The sequence below is a fragment of the Pseudochaenichthys georgianus genome, chromosome 7, assembly GCF_902827115.2.
Source record: "Pseudochaenichthys georgianus chromosome 7, fPseGeo1.2, whole genome shotgun sequence".
NCBI classification, from domain to species: domain Eukaryota; kingdom Metazoa; phylum Chordata; class Actinopteri; order Perciformes; family Channichthyidae; genus Pseudochaenichthys; species Pseudochaenichthys georgianus.
The window spans coordinates 33,448,142-33,454,131 of NC_047509.1; the positions used below are offsets into that span (position 1 = coordinate 33,448,142).

Below are 5,990 nucleotides of genomic sequence, written 5' to 3' on the forward strand. Positions count from 1 at the left end.
CAACGTCGACTTCAGCGGAATATCAAAACAGTGGCCCGGGGTGCAAAACGCATCAATGACAGCGACCCTCTACCATACAGAACAACACCATTTATATAAACACCTATCATGACAGGGCACCCACAGCCAAGTAACAATTACAAATGAATTAAGTCGGCACGGCGGCCCACATTGAAAATGACTTAGGCCTACCTTTGATGATCAAATCACTGAAACACAAAGTCCATCCTCCTTTCCTTTTGGATGAAGCACTTGATGGCGGGTCATTCAGCTGATCCTTTGCCACTCCAGTTTATCATTGTAACTCAATCTTGAAAATGACTCGGTTAATAATTTCGCAACGATGTAATCCCTATCACTGAAGTGAGCCATCATGAACGAACTTATGCTAATCATAAATCGATCGATCATAAATCTATCGTTTAGATTTATGATTCGAAAATAATAAAAGTAGGGTAGACATGTGGATATTATCCGTCTGAACAAAACGTGCATTTATCTAACAGGTTCGTTTTCCACAGACCTTATTTCGAGCTATTTTCCAAAACCTTATGGAGAAATCCAACTGCTTTCTGTCGAGGGAATCCGAGCGCAGCTTACTTCCGGGTTTTAGGACGCGTCACTGCACCACTTGCATAGACCTCACAGCGGCGGAACTTGTCATAAAGTCCGCGAAAAGAAAGCCCGCCCATTTAGAGGGAAGATATGATTGGTCAATTGTACTGTCATTTGACATTACTCTCTCATTGAGTTACTATAGCGGGCCCTCTGTGAATGTAGAGAGGGACCAACAAGCTCTCCCGTCTTCACATAACTCGCAGAGACGGCATTTAACCCTTCACATTCCAACAGAAACTGAACAGGCAGATTCGAAGGATTTATTTCTTTGGAAATATTATTTTACATACAATTAAATAAAGTTATTTTAGTAAAACTAATGAAAAATATAACAACAAAAACAAATATAAAAAAATATTTTTAAAAAAATGTTTTTTTTTAATGTTTTCAAATATTATTTCTTAGAATATCTTAGGCCCTCACAGAGGGCCTAGAGGGCCCTGACGGCTCGCCACTGGAACATGCAATACATGAAATAGAAGAACATTATTACGATTTAACAGCTCTGTCAAGACTTTCAGAATTGGAATGTAAACAAATGTACGTCTGGAAGATGCATCTAAAACATATTCAATCGGCTCAATCACTTTAAAATTATTCTTGTAAAAAGTTTCTCTTTTGTATTCAGAGCCAAAAGGTCCTCCCTTTGACAGGAAATGTAGGGCGTTTGCTTTTTTAACTATCTCTGTTATAGCAGTGGTGACTGCACTATTTACTGCACAATTGTGTTTGATCAGTACACGTCCAATTATTTTTGGTGTGCACTCTTCCACAACTGAGCTAATACTATGAAGGTAGATATGGTGCAAAATGTGAGAGCGTGTAAAACCTGATGTGAGCATTGCAGAAAAAAAATCTGAGCTTTTGTGCATACATTTACACTTGTATAAAATATCCACGTAACTGTGAACCAAATTTACACTTGTAAAAAATATCCACGTAACTGTGAACCAAATTTGAAGTCACAGAAGAAAAAAAAAAGTTTTGTAGCTTGTAGAAAAAAAATGAATTTAGTGATGAAATGTTCACTTGCAGAAAAATACATATTTTTGAAATATATTTTCCATTACAACTGCAACTTTATTTATTACAACCTCTCAAATCAGTCATTACAACCTGACGAATCTGCTCTGTGGCAGTATAAATCGACGAATCTGTGGTCTTGACTTTTGCTACACTTCTTGCGATAAATGTGTCGCAAAAGTCATTTTCACCTGTATATGTGGGGGGAGGGAGGGGGGTTGGAGCGAAGGGGCGGAGCTATCAGAAGGACCAGGCTCGGGTGACTGGAGACTGCAGGGCTAACGGTTCGTGTCGCTACCAGTCCGCTGACATGGCGCATCAATCAATGGTAAATTTTGCCCATTACTTGCCCAGTATTACTTTGAATATTATTATTGTGATTGAGGATTAAATCCGCTTTGAAGACCACCGTTTTATATCGTGCAGTTTAGCGGCAAAATAACGTCAGTTAGCCAGCTAACGATAGCTTTGTTGAGTTTATGTTAGCTAAACAAGTAGTGGTTGTAGTCTATACAGCAGTAATTCATATATTATAGCCTACTGCTTTGGCACTAACGGTTGATAACCGTTTATGAAAATAAAACCAATTGAACTGTACTGAAATAATGACAAGTTTTATAATTGTCTTGGGCTCCTGCTGTGTTTTTAAAGCCTTTGTAAATTATCCATGCTATTTTATATTTAGAACGAAGACTTCAGAATCTTAAAATCCCTTAACGTTTGTATGCAATTGTGCTAAATTCAACTCTGGAATCAAGCAAATATTAATATGTTTGGATGACATTAGTTATTTATATTTTGCCATCACTGAACTATACGTTTAATACATTTAAGTCAAGGTAAGGTACATGTTGGAGCTATATATCTTTATATTATTTAATAGTTTAAACATTTATTTTCTTGCTGTTTATAGTGTTTATTATTATCATTTATATGTATTCTTAATTAGCGTCATAAGTTAAAGTAGTTTCTATGCTTTTATTTTGAAGGCATGTTTTGGGCACTGGGTGATTAGAGCACCTGGTGTAATTGTATATATTGGAGACAGGTGGAGGTGGGGGCAGAGCACTAGTAGGCAAACGGTTTTTTACCAGGGTTTTTCCAACCACAAGATAGGAAAGCCATAGGAAAGGCTTAAAGGAACCAACCATAGGAAACCTGTTCATTGTCAATGATATTGGATCATAATAAATGCACAAAGGAGAATCTTGTCTGGACCTGGATCATTGCCCTGCGTAATATCCGCTAACTAGTGCCTCAGCGGCTGTTTTAGTTCTATATGATTTTGGCCGCTACAGTACATGTGTTACATGTGTACAGCTAGTTAGTGCTCTTACCTGTGAGGCCTCCTCCAAACAGCATAATAACCAGACTGTATCATTAAAACTAAGTACCAGTTCTAGATCCTTGACTTTAGACAAACAATTCAAAAGACAAAATGTATTTAAAGACCAATCTTTATTTGAAGGTGCCTCTTAACCTGAGATATTAGTTATACAGTAATAGTATTGACAATCTAAAAAAACGGAGCAACTCAACAGTCAACTTTATATTTCTTATTGTCTAAAGCATTTATTATTTTCATTTTTCCCCTCTCATATTCAGTGTGGACGGATTGAGACAGCGCGGTGTCCAGAGAGCTGCAGAGACTTCAGGGAGAAACCTCCGTGTGATGGACGTCCTGTCTGTTGGTTAGGAGAGGACTGAGGGTCTTTCCTCAGCGAGGAGGACCAGGGCTGATGAAGGAGCCCATGCTGGGCACAGCTGATACCAACTGCACAGGCCTAGTCTGTCACATTATTTGACTAAATGTGTTTACTTATACATGTAATAGGTTTACACCTTCTGTCCATATGTGCTTTTTATTTAAAACATTTGATTAACTTTTGGTTCACATTTCAATAAATTGTATTTGCATTCCTTTTGTCCATTATTCTTACTGAAAATGTTAGATTACACATTCCCATCTGACTGAAGATTGGCCCCATTTATTTGTGACGTTGCAAACTCTGCGGTACAAGGCACAAGTGATGTGAAGCTCATAAAGCGAGGCAAATAGAAATAATCAGCTGATGGAGTATAGATGTGGAAATAGGTGCATTCGATCAGCTGACTATTTTTTTCGCACACTTTATAAGCCTGACTATAACCACCCCTTCTCTGAGGTGCAGGCAGCGTCACAAACAAATGATGGTCCTGATAGACTACAAAAATATTCGGTGTGCAGATCTTTGTTTTCACAATAAAAGTAGTTTCTTAGTGAATGTCCTGTACTGGTCTTAAAATCTCATAACATCAGCTTTTAATGTTCCTCTTGGATGTTCTTCTTGACCCTCAGAGAAGGACAAGATGTCGTATCTTTCGGGCATGTCCTTTCCTAACAAAAATTACAGGAAACATAAAACATTATTGCAGCACAAGTGTGTTATTTATGAAAGAGGTGTGTTTGTGTGTTATGGGGCTGTTGATATAATTATTTTTTAATTGTAATCAGATTATGAATGAACAGTATGAAATTCATCAACATTGAAATATGTTATTATCAAAATAATATTTAACTGTTATCAAAACGTAGTGCAACTGTAGAAGCTTGCTCTGTTGTCTCTGAAAGAATAACCTTTACCACGTGTTTTACAGACAATATTGAGAGATAAATAGTAGCAGTTCTCACTATGTGTTAAATATCTTTGCCTTCAATACATTCAATTAGAAAGCTGACAAAGTCATATTGCTTGTTAACATCTAAATGTGACTTTTTGCATGGAAAAAACCCTCAACTTCACTGATGTGTAGGTGATCTAGTATTTAGTATTGTTTAATGGAATGTATATCAGTGTATTAAAGTCAATACTTCATTCATTTAAACCAATATCTTTCTTGATTCTTTGTACAGTATGAAAAAATAGTCTTAGTACCTGTGCTGAAGTTCACTGCTGTGAGGAGTCCAGTTCTGTCTCTCACTCTCTGGTCCAGCCTGTCTGCATCACCTGGACACTTTAAACAAACAGATATATATATATGTAAAGTACCATGTGTACAAACAATATAACTGATTCTCTTCTGTTGAACATGTTTTGTGTATTGTCCGAGTCAGGGTCCTTTTTATTTTACTGTAACTTTGGAAATTGTGTTACCAATGCTTACTGTTTATTTGATATCAATTTGTAATACAATTAATAAAAACAACAAGGTTTGGGTTCGTTCTTCAGATGACTGTGACGTTAACTTGTAAGCTCAATAATGAACTCCAGCTCAACCAACCATATTGTAATATCTAAGTAATCATCTTGAAATATGACATTAATAATTGTAATATACACACATCTTATTGTGAGGTTGATTTCACATACACTAGTTCGACGTTAGCTAAATAGAAAATAGCATGGATAATTTACAAAGGCTTTAAAAACACAGCAGGAGCCCAAGACAATTATAAAACTTGTCATTATTTCAGTACAGTTCAATTGGTTTTATTTTCATAAACGGTTATCAACCGTTAGTGCCAAAGCAGTAGGCTATAATATATGAATTACTGCTGTATAGACTACAACCACTACTTGTTTAGCTAGCATAAACTCAACAAAGCTAGCGTTAGCTGGCTGACTGACGTTATTTCGCCGCTAAACTGCACGATATAAAACGGTGGTCTTCAAAGCGGATTTAATCCTCAATCACAATAATAATATTCAAAGTAATACTGGGCAAGTAATGGGCAAAACTTACCGTTGATTGACGCGCCATGTCAGCGAACTGGTAGCGACACGAACCGTTAGCGAACAGTTAGCCCCGCTGTCATCCGGTTCGACCTGACTGTGACTGTGACTGACCCAAGCCTCGTTGTTCTGATAGCTCCGCCCCGTCGCTCCAACCCCCCTCCCTTCCCCCACATCTACAGGTGAAAATTACTTTTGCGACACATTTATCGCAAGAAGTGTAGCAAAAGTCAAGACCGCAGATTCGTCGATTTATACTGCCACAGAGCATATTCGTCAAGTTGTAATGACTGATTTGAGAGGTTGTAATAAATAAAGTTGCAGTTGTAATGGAAAATATATTTAAAAAATATGTATTTTTCTGCAAGTGAACATTTCATCTCTAAATTCATTTTTTTTTCTACAAGCTACAACACTTTTTTTTTTCTTCTGTGACTTCAAATTTGGTTCACAGTTACGTGGATATTTTTTACAAGTGTACATTTGATTCGCAGTTACGTGGATATTTTATACAAGTGTACATTTGGTTCACAGTTACGTGGATATTTTATACAAGTGTAAATCTAAGCACACAAACTCAGATTTTTTTTCTGCAAGTGCTCACACCAGGTTTTACACGCTCTCACATTTTGCACC

The 5,990-nt window shown here is 37.0% G+C and overlaps 2 long non-coding RNA genes across 2 annotated transcripts; one reads left to right on the plus strand and one right to left on the minus strand.

The window, feature by feature from the left end:
- The first annotated feature begins 1,880 nt into the window (after window positions 1–1,880).
- Window positions 1,881–3,561, plus strand: LOC139434125 (uncharacterized). Its single transcript, XR_011643555.1, has 2 exons — window positions 1,881–1,969; window positions 3,247–3,561. It is a non-coding gene; the product is annotated as an uncharacterized lncRNA (long non-coding RNA).
- Window positions 3,562–3,920: 359 nt separating this feature from the next.
- Window positions 3,921–5,452, minus strand: LOC139434124 (uncharacterized). The gene is made up of 3 exons (XR_011643554.1): window positions 5,365–5,452; window positions 4,557–4,635; window positions 3,921–4,018 (listed from the first exon to the last, which is right to left on the minus strand). It is a non-coding gene; the product is annotated as an uncharacterized lncRNA (long non-coding RNA).
- Between the last annotated feature and the right edge of the window lie 538 nt (window positions 5,453–5,990).